The sequence below is a fragment of the Myxocyprinus asiaticus genome, chromosome 43, assembly GCF_019703515.2.
Source record: "Myxocyprinus asiaticus isolate MX2 ecotype Aquarium Trade chromosome 43, UBuf_Myxa_2, whole genome shotgun sequence".
NCBI lineage: Eukaryota > Metazoa > Chordata > Actinopteri > Cypriniformes > Catostomidae > Myxocyprinus > Myxocyprinus asiaticus.
Genome location: NC_059386.1, coordinates 9361565 through 9380536, shown reverse-complemented (window position 1 = coordinate 9380536; position 18972 = coordinate 9361565). Strand labels below are relative to the sequence as shown.

The 18972-nt window shown below is 40.7% G+C and overlaps 1 protein-coding gene across 1 annotated transcript in view; it reads left to right on the top strand.

The window, feature by feature from the left end:
- Positions 1 to 9875: 9875 nt before the first annotated feature.
- LOC127433446 (structural maintenance of chromosomes protein 5-like) overlaps positions 9876 to 18972 on the top strand; it is a 17657-nt gene continuing 8560 nt past the window's right edge. Inside the window, exon 1 of the mRNA XM_051685359.1 lies at positions 9876 to 9940. The gene's annotated coding sequence lies outside the window, so the exon portion shown is untranslated. The remainder of the gene's footprint in view (positions 9941 to 18972) is intronic.

Below are 18972 nucleotides of genomic sequence, written 5' to 3'. Positions count from 1 at the left end.
AGGGAAGGACTATGAACTGATAGGTCATCCCCTCGAACGCAAATCTAAAAAAAACCTGTTGTGCGGTACTATTCAGATATAAAAGTATGTGTCCTTTAGATCTATTGATGCAAACTAGTCCCGTGGGCTGATAAGATCTGTTTTTGAGTTAACATTTTGAATGGGTGTTTTGCACACGATTCAAGTGTCTCCGATCTAAAATAGTCCGAAGCACGCTGTCCTTTTTTGGAACGAGAAAATTGTGGCTGTAAAACCCTTTGTGGACTTGGCAGTCTGGAACGATCTCTGTTGCGTCTTTCGTGAGGAGATTGTGAATTTCTGCACATAACAGCGGCACGTCTCGTGTAATGCCGCTGAATCGAGGTGGACGGCATGCAAATTGGAGCGTATAACCGTGCTCGATTGTTTTTTGCACCCAGTCTGACACACCTGTGAGAGCTTACCACGCATCTGCATGGTGAGATAGCGGGTGCATCAGTTTGCTCTTGATAAGAGATAGAGCACCGCTCGCCGTAGGGAAGCGGTTGAGCATAATGTGTGGGGTTTGAGAAACGTGAAAAGAAATTAAGCCCTTTTTTTGAGAATGTTTTCAATGCATTCTTTATTTGCCAACAACACACATAAACAACATTTAGCATAACACTCAACTTTGTTGGGCCGGGCTTTCTTTGAATCTGGGCAAGGAAAAACTGCAGGCTCCAGACTCCTCTTCACAACATTGCGCCGGTCAGGAACGCGCCTGCTGCCCGGGGGAGGGGGTTTCTCTGAAGCGGGGTTTGTGCTGAGGTGGGCGAGGCTTCCGTTTGGGCCACATGGTCTCAACGATGGCTCAGCAGCAGCTTTTGGTGGTGCCGAGGCGGAGGGAGTGGGGTGTTTCGCTGGACGCTGACTCGAAGCAGAATGTGAGCGAGGCGGGTGAGAGGGAACACTCCTCTTAGGCAAAACATTTTTCATTGCTTGCGACTGCTTTTGTGCCACAATGAAGCGCTCATAAAATCCTTCCACGGCTTTTCCGAAAAGGCCATCAGGGGAGACAGGAGTGTCAAGTAGGGTGACTTTCTCAGCATCATGCATCTCCGTGAGCGTCAACCAGACATGGTGATCTAAACCACCAGACTGCCCATCACCTTTCTGATGGCCTGCATGGTGACTTTAGTAAAACAGCCACATAATATCAGAATATCGATCACAGGCTCCTGAATTTAATCGTATCGCGGCAGACACTGAAATATCGGATCGCAGGCCAAGAGAATCGATTCAAGATCGTATCGTGGTGAAACGTCCGATTTACACCCCTACAAAATATGATGCATTATATTTTGATTATTCCATCTTTTGTAGTTTTTGTAACGGATTACGTTAAACCAGCCTTAATAATGAATAGGTGAGACTGGAACAACGAGACGCAATGCAGCAGCCAAATATGTATGCCTGACATGCAGTATAAATATATATATATGTACAGCTGAAGTCAGAAGTTAACATACACTTTGGTTGAAGTCATTAAAACTCATTTTTTAATCACTCCACAGATTTCATATTAGCAAACTATAGGTCACCATCCCAACAGTGAAGCGTGGGGGTGGAAGCATCATGTTGTGGGGGTGCTTTGCTGCAGGAGGGACTGGTAGACATTTGCACTTCACAAAATAGATGGCATCATGAGGAAGGAAAATTATGTGGATATATTAAAGCTACATCTCAAGACATCAGCCAGGAAGTTAAAGCTTGGTCGCAAATGGGTCTTCCAAATGGACAATGACCCCAAGAATACCTCAAGTTGTGGCAAAATGGCTTAAAGGTGCGATATGTAACATTTTTCATGTAATATTCGCCTTTTTTTTTTGCCAATGTGTGAACGGCTTGTTATGCAACTTAAAAAAATTAGCTTCCTAGGTTGCCTATTAAAGCCTGTGAACTGATTTTCATGCAAAGGGAAAATCCAAAGGATGTGACGTTTATGCGCACTCCCGAGAGCCTTGGCTCAACAGCAACAACAAACTGCAACACTAGGTAATGTTATCTTAGAGATGGAATCCCCCCCCCAAAAAAAAACATTTATCTACTGAATCCCGTCTGGCTATGGGGGAACGTGATCGTGGTCGAGCGAAAACTAGAGTGAACATCAGCAGGGTATTTTATCCCTGGAGGGGTTTGGTTTTGGGGATCAAAACCGACCCTGAATTGGCATTCTTCTTATTGGACAGGTAAGCTTGCATAACTGCAAAGCATGTGACAGTGCCATAAGGATTGATCTGTGTAATTTTAGCAAAATTGATCTTGCCTGCTAACACTGACAAATTGCAAGCTATCTTGCTTCGTAACTTTCAACTATCTTCTCTTTATACTACAAGTCAGGTTAATGTCAATGTTAATTAGCAATTATTCAGCAAGGTAAACTACAATAATACATTAAATGAATGCTAGCCAATGTTCAAGATAATGCAAAAACTCCATTCGTTAGTGTAACGTAACTTGGTTATACAGAAAATATATACATTCTATGATTATAAAACAATTGATTGATTTGATTGATATATCAAAATGACAGTTGTGATGGAATCACATCAATACTGAATTGTGTCAACATATTTATAATGTACAGCCTATTTTATAAACAGCTACTGTCATCATCCCCAAATTTAGCTAACAGTTATTGATAAAGATGGCTAGCTAGCTAACGCCGACATAGGCTATCGCATAAATGCAGTCAATGTATCATGCAAAGAAAAGTGATTACTTCAAACTACAGTCTCACATAGCCAGACCTATATCTACACTTTGTTTTAGCCCTGTTCCAGCACTGGAGAGTCAAATATAATATGCAGTCTCAAAGTTTGTAGTAAAACAATCATAACTGTGTAATCTTAATCACACATCTGTCAGCATGATGTCGGTGAATCACGTTCAGCCTCTTTGTACATTACGTCATTGTTTTGGTCGATGCTCGCTCACATCCCTATGGAGTGTGCTGGCTGCAGTTCACTTAATGGCCACAGGTGTCATTAATAACAAGGGTTTCTGAATCTTACATACTGCACCTTTAAGGACAGCAAAGTCAAGGTATTGGAGTGGCCATCACAAAGCCCTGACCTCAGTCCGATAGAAAATTTGTGGGTAGAACTGAAAAAGCGTGTGCGAGCAAGGAGGCCTACAAACCTGACTCAGTTACACCAGTTCTGTATGGAGGAATGGGCCAAAATTCCAGCAACTTTTGTGAGAAGCTTGTGGAAGACTTCCCAAAATGTTTGACCCAAGTTAAATAATTTAAAGGCAATGCTACCAAATACTAACAAAGTGTATGTAAACTTCTGACCCACTGGGAATGTGATGAAAGAAATAAAAGCTGAAATATATAATTCTTTCTACTATTATTCTGACATTTCACATTTTTAAAATAAAGTTGTGATCCTAACTTACCTAAGACAGGGAATGTTTTCTACGATTAAATGTAAGCAATTGTGAAAAACTGAGTTTAAATGTATTTGGCTAAGGTGTATGTAAACTTCTGACTTCACCTGTACATGTCAAATTTTAATTTTTTTTGTGGGTAGGGGTGGTTGGGGTTGTCAATTAGCCTATACATCCATGTAAATGATTTGGTTAACTTCAGCATTATGTGAACAAAATTTTTTCCATATTGCACAAAAGCACATGGTAGTTTACAAATGTATAAATAAGACCATTTCACAAGTGTCCATTGTCCAGTCAGATCTAAATCAATAATTTATGGAGTTAAAACTGTGCAAAAAAACTCCCACCAACGCACGCATCAAATCCATATTGCACAAGTGCATACAAAAAATTTGCATGGCAGTTTACAAATGCATAAATTAGAAAAGGTCCTGCACACTGCCATTGCATTTATCTCCTGTTTTCATAGAGCAAACTTTGCGTACAGAAATTACATCGATAACACATAACTAGAAGTTAATTTGCATAGAACATCATGACCACCTGCCTAATACGCAGTTGGTCCTCCACGTGCCGCCAAAACAGCGTCAACTCACCAAGGCATGGACTCTACAAGACCCCTGAAGGTGTCCTGTGGTATCTGGCACCAAGACATTTGCAGCAGATCCTACAATTCCTGTAAGTTGTGAGGTGGAGCCACCATGGATTGGACTTGTTGGTCAAGCACAACCCACAGATGCTCAATCGGATTGAGATCTGGAGAATTTGGAGGCCAAGGCAACACCTTGAGCTCAGCAACATTGTGTGCAGTGAAGCAAGACGCATTATCCTGCTGAAAGAGGCCACTGCCATGAGGAAATACCATTGCCATGAAGGGGTGTAACTGGTCTGCAACAATGTTTAGGTAAGTGGGACGTGTCGAATTGATGTCCAAATGAATGGCTTGACCCAACGGGACTCATCGGACAAGGCAACCTTCTTCCACTGCTCCAAGGTCCAGTTCCGACACTCGCGTGCCTATTTTAGGCGCTTTCAATGGTGGACAGGGGTCATCATGGGCACTCTGGCCACAGTAAACCTTCTGTCAGTTCTGAGACTTGGGCGCCTAACACCCGTCGTCGGTTTGTGGTTTGTCCTCGGACCACTGTCGGTAGATACTCACCACTGCTGGAACAACACCAAGTTCACACAGAACTGTTAATGAAGCTTTTTTTCTGCTCATTTTGCTTTTTACTTAGCATGTGAGAAACAGGTTAAATCATGTTTTTTATTTATTTATTTATTTATTTTTATGCAGTTTATTAACAGAGCTGTTTGGTTTTTATAATGTATTAATTGTGTCCTCTTGTGGACTTTTTACATTTATATATTTGATTTACAATTTTATTGCATTTTTGCATAGATTGAAGCAGAGAACATTTTGTTAGAACCTGTAGTAAATTACATGTTACTTTGTTTAGTGCCCTTATGTCCAAGTTTTGTAAATCACTGAAATAAGCATTTTTCTTCAGAATCATGAGAGAATCATGATCTTTATTCTAAGCAACAACAAAAAAAATTATTCTCAGTTAATCCAGAATCGTGAAACTCTAATTTGTTTTATTGTTTTTCATGGAACTAAGAATGTCAGTGGTTTGAAATGATATGAGGGTGATTAAATAATGACAGTTTTCATTTTTGGGTGAACTATCCCTATAACTTACAATATGTGAATTTGATTATATGAAATGTCCATATTGCATGTATATCCTCTCTGATTTTAGGAGTATGAAACAGCTCGTAAAGGAACTTGAAGGAGTGAAGAAAGAAAGAGAAGAAAAGAAGAGGACGTTGAAATCGCTGAAAGAAGCTCAGGAGCCGCTGCTTAGAAAGATTCGTTCAGTGGACAGTCAACTCCAGCCCACTGAGCAGCAGATGAAGGATTTGGTCGGCACAAATCATGATTGAACAATACTAAGCTGAATCTTTTGTATTTTTCCATTGTCATAAAGGTAACCTGACTGTTTTTCAGACTGCCAGCATCAAAAAGGCTTCCCGGAAGTGTAAACAGAAGCATGATCAACTTGAACTAAAAAATAAGAGGTATGTTTTGAAAGGTCAACCATGTAAGAAACATTGACAGTGGTATGCTGCTCAGAATACAAACACGTTGTGCATGAGGCAACACTATTACTGTTGCTCATATTTGGATATATTATGAGATCATGCACATGTACTAATAAATGTATTATATACTGATTTTATCTTGTCTTTAAAAAAGGAAAGAAAATGATAATCATGCACCATCCATGCAATAATGACTCATTATGTTTTGTCACCTGATTAATGGTATTAAAACACTGGAGGTGTATTGGTCTCTTTAATGGTCAGGTCAATGACATCAGACAGAAATTCAGTCTGAAGCAGACGGAGGCAGACAGACAGAAGCGGATTGGACACACGCTCCTCATGATGAAAGACCTGCAGAAGGAGCTGCAGAACATGGGCAACCAGGAGGACGTCATACCTCAGATCGAAGCAGTTAATGCTGAGCTGAGAAACATTCAAGAAGCCAAAGCCAAACTGGAGGGCGAGAGCTTAGGCCTGCGGGGAGATAAAGATGAAGCCTTCGGAGAACTTAGACGTAATGTTTTTCATCACTTAAATTATAAGGACATACAAACTGGTCTTACATGTATGAATAATAGGCTTGGGATCGATGCCTTTTTCATGCATCAATAATCGGAAGATTATGTATCAAGATTTTTTCAGATATAAATTGGGCTGCTCGTTGCACAATAGTGTTTGTCTTTTCAAATATATTTCTCAACACAACTTTGGTAAAGCATGAGCAGCAGGGTAAATTAAAGGGAGTTGCACACCGGACGTGTTTGGCAGACGACATGGCGCATTCTAAAATTCATAATTATTTTCTACAAAGGTGTGCATAAAAACGTGCCGTTTTCCATTAAATTCAACCAAAATCTTCATAAAAGGACAAATATTATTTACTCTAGCCATCTCTGGATGATATATTGTGTATATGTACCTTTCATATAGCCTACACAATGTATTTTCAGTTACAATTATTTTTTGTGGTTTACCAGCTTGAATTAAATATATTCAAGGCTACATACAGAGAAATTGCAGAATAAATGTCTCAATTTCTAATCGTTCAGTTTGCGCAGCTACACCAGTTTTATACAATAAACTGCAAACTCATCAATGTCACTTTATCATTCTTGAAGAAGTACAAAAATCTTCGTAACTTGGACTGCCTTCTGCTGCGCCGCATCAGCTCGTCCTCTGTGTGTGATAGCAGTGCTTTTCCTACCTGCGACCCGGTTTCGGTAAATGTTATATCACCCCCTTGTGGTCTCCCAACGCTATTACGCCAGACTGTTAAACAGAAGACAAATTGAGTGGATTGGAAAAAAACGCAAATTAGACTTCTAATATAAATGTCCTCTAATTTTAATATATCGATGCTTCAAAAATATATCAATAAAATAACATGCAGATTAATAATCAATATATATCAATATTTTATGACATACCTAATGAATAGGGACATTTTTGCTGTAGTACATAATTTTAATATGTGTTTCAATAATGTACTCTGATTTTCTTTGTTGGTCATTCTGTTGAAGGTTTGCAGAATCATTTGAGGAGTCTGGAGGACATGATGAAGATGACAGAGGAGAAACTGCGCAGTCGTTTCCGCGACACGTACACCGCTCTCATGTGGCTGCGGAACAACCATGATCATTTTGAAGGCAGTGCCCATGATGTCGGTGGTGAGAGCACAATAACTAATTAAGTGGTATATCTCTGGGAGGGTTGTTTTAGTTTTGAAAATGTCACTATTTTTTATTTTGATTTCATTTTGTATTTAGATTTTTCCAATTTTCATTTTAGTTTTAATTACTAATTTTCCGGAATATCAGTTGCGGTTTTTTTCATCATCTGATAGGTCCTGCGACTTATAGTCTGATGCAACTTATATACATAATTTATCCGTAATTAATGTCAGCCGTTCAAATGCACGCACACTAAACACATATGTTTGTTCACAAACAGATGAAAACATCAGTCAAAAAGATGGTAGTAGCTCAGTGGTAAAATACGCTGGCTACCAACCCTGGAGTTCACTAGTTCGAATCCCAGGACGTGCTGAGTGACTCCAGCCAGGTCTCCTAAGCAACCAAATTGGCCCGGTTGCTAGGGAGGGTAGAGTCACATGGGGTAACCTCCTCGTGGTCACTATAATGTGCTTCTCTCTCTCGGTGGGGCGCATGGTGAGTTGTGCGTGGATACCGCGGAGAATAGCGTGAAGCCTCCACACGCGCTAGGTCTCCGTGGTAACGCACTCAACAAGCCACGTGATAAGATCAGGGCTGGATTAACAAATTCTGGGCCCCTGGGCACGAAGGCATCATGGGCCCCTCCCACCCCTCCTCCAATCAACTCAACCTCAGCTAGTTATATATGTAAAACTATGTCAGTTACAAAATTCAATTGATTGTTCAGTGGGCTACAGCAGCCAATGAAAAATGAACAGCACACCATCTATAAATGTAATTAAATCATACAAACCGGCAGCGAGCATAATAGCATGTAATAATAAATAAACATGCCTCTTACCTTAGAAGATCGGCCTCTTTCTTGATTTCTTCCTTGAGAATTCAGTCACCACGTCATCAAAGTCCAGCTCTCTGACAAGTTCGGACTCAATAGCCATCAATGAAAGCACACTAAGGCGTTTCTGACACATACTTGTTCTGAGTTTATTCTTGCCATTTGCGAAAACGATCGTTCACCCTCACAATTAGTTACAGGTAGAGTCAATAAAAGTCTGAGGACAACAAACATGTTTGGAAAGGTTGATTGTAGGCCACTTCTCAACACAATCTGCAGCAGTTTTGAGGACAATTTATCCTGCTCACCTCTTACAAAGAATTTAAATTGAATGAGCTCGTCTGCAAAGCTCTGATCCAAATCAGTTGTGTAAGCAGAGGAAAGTGTATTGGCCCGCTTACGAATATCACTGGTGTCAGACTCCTTTCCATCAAACAGAGCTCCAAAGCAATCATTCAGAGGCCTGTATGTATCCAGTCGTTGATTGAGACAGCTGAGTAACTGATCAATCATCACGTTGAAAGTCTCAACTTGAAATTTGTGGCTCCCCTCAATTGTGACTTCATGCTCCCTGGTTTCATCTGCAAATGCTTTCCGTTTCCTTGTCCGATGAAGGTTGTGCTGATAGGTCTGGCACACATCTCTAACACCCATGGCAGTCTTTTCAAAGGCTGAAAACTGATCCCGAAGTGATGCCACAAATGACAGCAAAGACTCCAGTAGTCGCACAGCAGTCTTTAAATCAATATCGCTTTTCTGCAACAGCTCAATTGTCATCTTGAACCTGTGTAGAACGGCATCCCAGAAATGGGCCATGAAGGCTGTTTCCAAGTGTTCTATTTTGCCACACAACAAAGCTGCCTCACGTTGTGTATCAAGAGTTTCATGCATGTCACCTGACAAACTCCCCAAAGCATCCCTTACTGAGCTGTAGTTCTTCCAAAGTGCTGATGTTGAGTCAGCGCGACAGCTCCATGGCATGCTTGATAGGGATTTCAGAGTCATATTTACTTTGATGTCAGCATTGTGAAAAACTTTATTCCACCAGTGAGTTGACGCAGCGCAAAAACTGTACATGGACTGCAGTATCCCAAAAAAATTACTAGCCTCTTGGCAGCTGTTCTCTATGGTATTGACACCAATCAAATTCAAAGAATGTGCAGCATACGGTATGTAATGAATTAGTGGGTTTTGTTTTTTAAATGGGCTTGAAGACCATTGTATCGGTTGGACATGTTACTGGCATCGTCATATGATTGGCCACAACAATTAGACAGATCCAAGCCCAGGTCACTGATCATTGCAAGTACACTGTCCGTCAGGCTCACCCCAGTATGGCATTCATGAACCTGAAAATAAAAGTAAGCTGGTGTTGAATCCACATTCACTGAAAAATATTTGGCATGCTGTAGCTCGGCTGCAATGACCCACTTAGTTTTCTCCCCCATCAGCACAATTAATTCCTTGTGTATTGTAGAAGACAAATAGGATGTACTGCCTCTACCCTTCTGACCATATTTCTGAATGTAAGCAGCCAAAAAGGGATCAAACTGAGAAATCATCTCTAAAATTTCCAAGTAGTTTCCATGGTGCGCTGACCCTAGAAGCTCATCGTCGTCACGGAATGGGAGGCCTCTCTCACTTAAAAACTTGATCACGGCAACAACGCGCCTCAGCACCTCTATCCAATACTTGCTCTCTCCCTCCAGTTGCCGCACAAGGGATGCATCAACAGTACCAATTGCATTACATCGCTGTGATAACGCAAGCATATTAGTTCTATGCTTTAAGCTCTTCTCATGTTCAGTTATACCATCAGAGTGCTTCCAGTCACTGAATCCTATTATAAACGCATTTGTTTTTGTGAACAAAACCTTGCAGGCAAAGCAGAACACATTTCCAGTACTAGGTGAGTAAATTAGCCAATCCCTTGAAACTATTTCTCCGTTCTGTTAGCGGCAAGAAAATAAATAATTTGTTAGGGAACGTGTCCTACTCCCAGCAACGTCCCGTGTTTATGCTGGATATTTGGCTACTCGGTTTTGGAAGGCAGACACCCCGCTTTCAATTAACGCTGTCTGGAGTCGCTTGTCTATCGTGCCCCACAAAGACGGGTCATTCATATTTCCATGGGTTGTGCTTGAGCTGGTGGCACTAACCTCTGGGACAGTGTCACATGTAGCACTGCTGGCTCCAGGTGGTGGCGAGAGACTCTTCGGCAGCTCGGGTTCGCAAGCAGGACTGGTGGTCTCACAATCAGCCTCATTGTTAATATTAGCAGACAAGCTAGCACTAGCAACAGGTGCCTCGTCTGATGAGCAACTAGCAACCTCCTTTTTAAAAAAGCTGTTGATAGAAGGCACACTTTGTAAAAGAGCTTCTCCTCTCGCTTCTTTCTGCTTTTTTTGCTTTCCCTTAACGTACCTACTTGGAGTGCGCCGATCCATTCTTTTTTCTGTTTTTGGTCTTTGCTGTCTAGCTATGTTTCTTTCTAAATGTTGTCAGCCTTTACATTAAACCCACCCTCCCTTACCACTGTACCAATCGTAAAGGGCATGTCTTCTGGTAGAAAATATTCACACGATTTAATTGGTCAATTTGTCGCGCTTAAACAGTGAGCGTGTAAACACCGGACAGTTGACGTGCTCATTTTAATTTATTTCAGTGGCATAAATGCATGTTACATGACATGTCGTCGGGGGCCCCCTGGTGGCCGGAGGCCCCGCCTGTTCGGTAATCCGGCCATGGATAAAATGTGTGGATTGACGTCTCAGACGCGGAGGCAACTGAGAATCATCCTCCACCACCCGGACTGAGGCGAGTCACTACGCCACCACGAGGATTTAGAGCGCATTGGGAATTGGGCATTCCAAATTGGGGAGAAAAAAACAAAAAAACTATGATTTCTGCAAAGAAATCAATGGTGACAGCAGTCATTGTTACTTCAGTCAAGGCTACAACAATATTACTATAGTAAAACCATGGTTACTATATGGCTACTACAGTATTACTGAATACAACCGGTTAATTTTCGTTAGTGTCCTTAACAAAAAAATTAATTTCTCTAATTACTAACTCAACATTTAACTTAATACCTGCATTTATGCTACATGCATCAACATAAAGTGCATTTCATACTCTACTCAACATATATTCAACATTCAGAAGCTGTACGTCACTATAGAAGGAATAACCTTGCTGTTAAAATGGATGCTAGAAGGGATGTCGTAATGCAACATGAGTGTTTTAATCATACATGGAAATCCCACATCTTCATCAACGGAGTAAGGGCAACATAACTTTGACAATGAACACCCCAAGCACTTTAGTTTTTGTTTCATGTCTGTCCGAACTAGCAGCGAGTGCCTGTTTAAAGATGGAAGGGATTGTGTCTGTGCGCACCTCGCGTGATGTCAGCGTAAATAAATAATCAAACATCGATGTATTACCAGTCGAGCAATGTCTGCAAACAGTGTCTGTTTTTAAAGGTTTTATGACCATCGCTGTTTTGACTGACTGCAAAAAGAAGTTCCCAGACAGGAGACTTAAATGATGAAGGGGCTTCTCTATCTTGCGGCTTGTTTTCTCAGCTTGCCATTTTCAACTTCATACTAACGCGTGCAGAACTGTTATGTCATCAACTGATTTAACATACTAACTGTTAATAGGACAGCTTCTCTCTGTAGAAAATTGACCCATGTGAAACAGGCATAGCTTGTCTACAGAGCGATACAAGGTGCATTAGCGGAGGTTATATATGATGATGATATAATGTTGATGAAATATGACAATGTTTACTTTTAACTGTTTATATTGTAATACGTTGTAGATTATTGTAGCAGTATACATTTTATTTTCCCATATCTGTTTGAATGAGCATCTGGAAGCAGTGAAGCGCAAACATTTCAAAATAAGAGTCACCGGTGTATTTCAGCTTTTAAAGTTAAAAGTTCCCCGCTATGAATCAGATCTTATTTATTTATTTATTTATGATTGTATTTTATTATATTATTTTTTTCTTGGTTATTGGTATATGTGTTGCACCATAAAGTGCATCTGGAATTTAATTAAATATTGGTCGACCTCTTATTTGTATTTATTTATATAATGGTACATAAACCAATTTTAATGTTATATATATGTGGAAAACATGTCTTGAGTATTTTAAACTTGCATATAGTCATCCTGTTTTACTGATAAGCAATGTTAAGGCCATGTTGAAAGTGTGCTCCTGCCTGTTTAAAGGTGCAGTATGTAAGATCCAGATACCCTTGTTATTAATGACACCTGTGGCCGTTAAGTGAACTGCAGCCAGCTACCTGTTGCTCGTTCACACACTCCATAGGGATGTGAGCAAGCATCGACCAAAACAATGACGTAATGTACAAAGAGACAATGTGATTCACCGACATCATGCTGACAGATGAGGTAGCATAATTACAGTTACACAGTTATGATCATTTTAGTACAAACTTTGAGAATGCATATTATATTTAACTCTCCAGTGCTGGAACAGGGCTAAAACAAAGTGTAGATATAGGTCTGACTATGCGAGACTCTAGTTTGAAGTAATCACTTTTCTTTGCATGATACATTGACTGCATTTATACGATAGCTTATGTCTGCGTCAGCTAGCTAGCCATCTTTATCAATAGCTGTTAGCTAAATTTGGTGGATGATGACAGTAGCTGTTTATAAAATAGACTTTACATTATAAATATGTTGACACAATTCAGTATTGATGTGATTCCATCACAACTGTCATTTTGATATATCGATGCGCTATCGTTTTATAATAATAGAATGTATACATTTTCTGTATAACCAAGTTACGTTACACTAATGAATGGAGCTTTTTGCATTATCTTGAACACTGTCTAGCATTCATTTCATGTGTTATTGTGGTTTACCTTTCTGAATAATTACAGATTAACACTGACATTAACCTGACTTTTAGTATAAAGAGAAGATCGTTGAAATTATTTGAAAGTTACAAAGCAAAGTAGCTTGCAATTCGTCAGCATTAGCAGGCAAGATCAAGTTAGCTAAAATTGAGGTCACGTGACGCCATGCAAGGGGCAGACATGTAAGCGATGAGCTCTGCGCACTATGCTAAATTTTTTATTATTTTCATGTTATAATCTGGTGAATTTTGATACACCCAGTTACACATTTGCTCTTTGATGCAAAACATGGCAAAGAAGTCAAAATCCTCGGGCTCTGGAGATATTAAAAGACACTTACGTGTTCAGGACGAAAGCCCCGACAGGCCTACAGATCGGGGATTCAATTTGGATGGCGCGGCGGGAGAGGAGATCCAGCGCCAGCTGTCCAACATGTCGGTGATGTTGACAAAGATTCTTGCTGACTTGGAGGATCTCGCTGTGAGGATCTCGATCGATTACGGTGATGGAAACAAAATTCACTGAGCTAGTTACAAGAGTGAATGATGTTGAGAGATGAATCGATTTTTTGTAATCTTCGGAGATGGAATTAACCGCTAATGCGCCCGTGACCAAAGTTGATTTGGAACATCTCCTTGAAAAGCTTGAAGATCTTGAGAATAGAAGCCGCAGGAATAACGTTCGAATTGTTGGAATTCCTGAGCATGAGGAGGGCAGAGATATGGTGAAATTCCTAGACAAGTTTTTCCCGAGTCTGCTCAACATAACAGGCCACAAGCTGGAAATCGAGTGAGCTCACAGAGTCCCAGCTCACAGATTTGCTGAGGGAGACAGGCCCCAATCGATTCTGGCCAGATTTCTGGGATCATCCGATAAAGATCTTGTATTGCGCCAGGCGAGGAGCAAAGGGAAGCTTTCTTGGAAGAACCATAATATTTTCTTGTTCCCGGACTTTGCGAACTCGACAAGAGAGAAACGCGATCGGTTCAAGGAATGTAAGAAACTCTTACGTCGGCGAAAGATCACTTTTGCTCTGATGTTTCCGGTCAAACTGAGAATAGAAACGAAGGACGTTCGCAAAGTATTTACATGTCTCAATCAGGCAATGTCTTTTATTGAATCAATGGGTAAACCATTGGGTGTTTCTGATGTGAGTGGTTCGACTCCCTATACTTATTCTTGAGGAAGCTGGGCGACATTTTGGTTTCTTTTTTCTTTTTGCGTTGGCTCTGCCGTGCAGCTGGAGCTTGTTTATGTGAATAACACTTTTCCTTAAAGAAAATTTTGCATTGAAGTTCCCGGCCAGTTTGAGAGTGGACACTATGGATGACCGCAAAATATCTACATGCTCACACAAAGGATGTCTTTTATAAAGTCATGGTATATACTTTTATGCGGCCTCCGAGTGAATTGACTCGACCACCCGGGGAACCAGGATGCCGGTTTTGTTTCTTTTTGTATTGGTTCCGCCTAGCGGCTGGAGTTTGTTCTATTGAATAACACTCTTTAGGAACAACTGTGGATTAATCTGTTCATTCTTCTTGCTTATTCCTCCTGCTGGCTGTAGTTTGTTTTGTTGATTTTTTTTACGGGAATGATTTCATCATCCGCTGAACTCATAACAGCCAGCTCACTGAACATATCTGAACGTTTTATATCAGCTGGAATTTGTTTTGTGGAAGATCACACCTTTGAGACAGTTCTGTGAATGAATCTACACATTCTTTGTGTTCATTCTTCCTATTTGCTGGGTTTATTTTACAAAGTATTTTCTGTTATGTAATTTTGCCTCACAAATTTGTGTGGCAAAATTGTGCAATCCAATGGCAAAGTTGTCGTGGGGGCTTGTGGGTGTTCATGGACCTTTTGAGTTTAGAGGGATTGTCGGCGGTAAACGGGTTGGGGCACCCCATAAAAAGAAGGAAGGTTATTACTTTTCTTAAACATAAGAAATATGATATAATGTTTCTTCAAGAAACACATCTCTCCCCGCAGGAAGCTTAAAAATTTGGGAAGATATGGGGTGGACATGTTTTCTTTAGTGTTGGCTCAAGTAAGAGCAAGGGAGTCATTATATTGGTAAATAAACATTTACAATTCAAATGTCTCAAACAGATTAAAGATAAATTAGGAAGAGTCATTATTGTTTTAGTTGAAATTCAAGGGCAAAGGTTGATTTTGGCTAATATTTATGCGCCTAACACTGATGATCGGGCTTTTTTATAGATCTTGAAGGGATATTGCAAACTGCTGGCACCCCTCATGATATAATTTTGGGAGGAGACTTTAATCTTTTGATGGACTCAGTCCTTGATCACAGTGAAGCAAAAGTGTGTAAGCCCCCTAGAGCAACCTTGACGCTTCACAGGATGTGTAAAAATCTTGGTCTTACAGATATTTGGAGACTTTTGAACCCATCTGGTAGAGACTATAAATTTTTTTCATCAGTCCATAAGATTTATTCTAGAATAGATTTTTTTTTATATCCAAGTCCCTCATTTCATCTGTTGTTGATTGCTCAATTGGAAATATCTTAGTCTCAGATCATGCCCTGGTGAGTTTAGAGGTGGTGCCACATACGGAGAAAAAGAAATCATATAGTTGGCGCCTTAATGTGTCCCTTTTGCAAAATCCTGAATTCCAACAAATGCTAAAGGCTGAAATCAGTGTTTATATGGAGACCAATTGGTCCTCAGTATCCACTGTGGGCGTGGCTTGGGAGGCACTTAAGGCGGTTCTTAGGGGTCGGATCATACAGTATGCCTCATTCATCAAAAAATCCAAAGCACAAGAACTCGTGGAGTTGGAAGGAAATATAAAAAATGCCGAAGCAGAGCTGAAGTGCCATATGTCATCTGATGGCCTCAGATAATTGACTCGATTGAAATACAGATATAATACTATTTTGTCGCGGAAAGTGGAGTTTTGGTTATTCAGGGCAAGACAGTCATACTTTGAGTCGGGGGACAAAGCAGGAAAACTTTTGGCTAGATATATAAAGCAGAGAGAGTCTTTTTCTACCATTCCCTAAGTGAAATCTGCTGGTGGTGAAATATTTACCTCAGCCATTGATATTAATAATGCTTTTAAATAATTCTACTTTGATCTCTATAGTTCCACGTCTTCATCTACTCATGAAGATATTAGAAACTTTGTGGAACCATTAGATCTCCCTAAACTGATGAATGAGCAAAATTCTCTTGATTCTGAGATAACCTTGGAGGAGCTTGGCGAGGTTATTAAGGCCTTACCTACAGGCAAGGCTCTGGGCCTCACGGTTTTGCTGCTGAGTTTTTCAAATCTTATGCTACAGAACTGGCTCCACTTTTGTTAGAAGATTATACTGAATCATTAAAGAATGGAAAGCTTCCGCCAACCATGACACAAGCCCGGATCAATCTGATTCTTAAAAAGGACAAAGATCCAAGCGAGTGTAAAAGTTACCGTCCAATTTCCCTGATCCAGTTAGATGTAAAAATGTTGTCAAAAATTCTGGCTAATCGATTAAGTAAAGTTATGACATCACTTATACATATAGATAAGGTGGGGTTTATTCAGGGCCGTAGCTCTTCTGATAACATTAGGCATCTCATCAATATTATGTGGTCAGTAGTGAATGAACAATCTCCGGTCGCTGCCATCTCTCTTGACGCCGAAAAGGCATTTGCTATGGTAGAATGGAGTTATCTTTTTAAGGTTTTGGAAATATACGGGTTCGGGAGTACGTTTATTGGATGGATTAAGTTACTTTTTGGACACCCAGTAGCAGCAGTACAAAAAAATTTACTAATTTCAGATTATTTTACTTTGGATAGGGGCACCCGGCAGGGTTGCCCTCTTTCCCCATTATTGTTCTGTCTTGTCCTGGAACCATTAGCAACCGCAATAAGAAAGGAGGATGATTTTCCAGGGGTGGTGGCAGGAGGTATGGCACATAAACTCTTGCTTTACGCAGATGATATGTTATTATTTGTCTCTGACCCCAGTAGATCTATGCCTTGCCTCCACAGAATAATTCCTTTTCTAAGTTTTCAGGATATAGAGTCAGTTGGTCTAAATCCGAAGCTCTGGCTCTGACAGCGTACTGCCCAGAAACAGATTTCCGGCCGGGTGCTTTCTAGTGGCCCAAACAGGGCATTAAGTATTTGGGTATTTTATTTCCAGCAAATTTGTGTGATTTAGTTAATTTTGACCCCTTAATAAAACGGTTTTCGAGAGATGTGGGCAGGTGGGCTTCATTACATTTATCTATGATTGGGAAGGTTAATGTTATTAAAGTGAATTGTATTCCAAAATTCAATTACTTACTGCAGTCTCTCCCTGTAGATGTCCCCCTCTCTTATTTCAAGCAATTTGATAGCATAGCAAAGTCTTTCATTTGGAATGGTAAGCGTCCCAAATTACATTTCAATAAGTTACATAGGCCGATTGACAAAGGTGGGCTAGGCCTACCCAAGATTTAATTTTATTATTATGCATTCGGTCTCAGACATTTGGCTCATTGGTCGCTTCCACCTGAGAGAGCCCCTCCCTGGTTCTGTATAGAACAGGAAGTTCTTGCCCCTATTTCGCCACTGCAGAGCCTTTCTATCAAATTAATCGGAGAAGCTAAGTTACATCCCGTTATCTCACACTTGAACTCGGTATGCACAAAGGTGTCCAGACTGTTTAATTCTGACATTTTTTTAAATGTTGCCTCTGGCTGAACCCCAAACTATGCATCAACAAGTCCCCTTTTTGCTGGTCAGAGTGGATTGGGAGGGGGGTTACTACACTCGGTGACCTGTATGAGAATGGAGTGTTGAGATCCTTTCTCTGGGATTCTCTGGGATTCCTAGATCTCAGTTCTATAAGTATTTACAGCTGCGCCACCTGCTCTGTACAGTTTTTGTGAGTGGTTTACACCCTCCTAAAGCAGCAGATACTCTGGGAGAGGTGATTACTGCTTTTGGAAAAGGTCATGAGTCATCGGTGTATTACTCCCTACTAATTCAGAGTCTGGGAGATGGAACTTCAACTTCTCTTAAGAGATTATGGGAGAAAGATCTAAATTTGGTATTGGAGGAGGGAGAGTGGGCTGGGATTCTAAAAAATGTCAAATCTGCATCCAGAGAGGCAAGGGTTCACCTCATGCAATTTAAGATTTTACATAGAGTCTATTGGACCCCCTCTAGATTGCATAGGCTTGGTCTTAAAGACACACCCACCTGCTGGCGATGTCAATTAGAAGATGGAGACACAACCCATGTCTTTTGGGGATGTGTTAAAATGCAAGAATTTTGGATGAGGATTCAAAGTTTTATGTGCGAGGTTTTGGCCTCTCAAATTTTATTTTGCCCCAGACTCTGTATCTTGGGAGATGGGGCAGTCATTAATTTGAAGAATAAGCACATGAAAAACTGGGTCCTAACTAGTGTTATGATCGCCAGACAGATCACTTTGAGCAGTTGGAAGTCAGCTGGAGTGCCCCCTTTTCAGGAGTGGTGTTCAGAGATGGCCAGAGTGGCAGCTCTTGAGGAGGGGGTATCCAGAAGACTGGGGAGTCTGGACATGTTTGCGAAGAAGTGGGGCAGATATCTGTCTTTTTTGGTGGGCTCTCGGGGAGGGACAGTGGAGAGAGAGGTGTAGGGGTTTTATGTGTGTGATTGTTTTATTTATTTTATTTTTTTAATTCATACATTTATTTATTTTTGTTGTGTGACCACTGGGGTGTTGTTGGGGGTCGGGTGGGGGATTGGGGGGGGATAGTGGGGGTTGTATATTGATTTTGTATATGTGTGTTCTGCTATGTATATTTAATGGTTGAATCAATAAAAATTGTTAATCGGAAAAAGGAGTGGATTCCAGATGCTCCAAAAAACAAAACAAAAACATTGTTCATGGGGTGTGGGGGAAAAAAACAGGTAGTTCTGGGGGGGCACAAGGGGCAAGGGGAGCAGAGGAACAAGGCAAAGTCAGGGAGGCTTGAAACCAAGGTGGAGCCGGAGGGATGGAGAGCCAGGGTGACTCTGCAGGCACTGAGGACAAAGTAGACCAG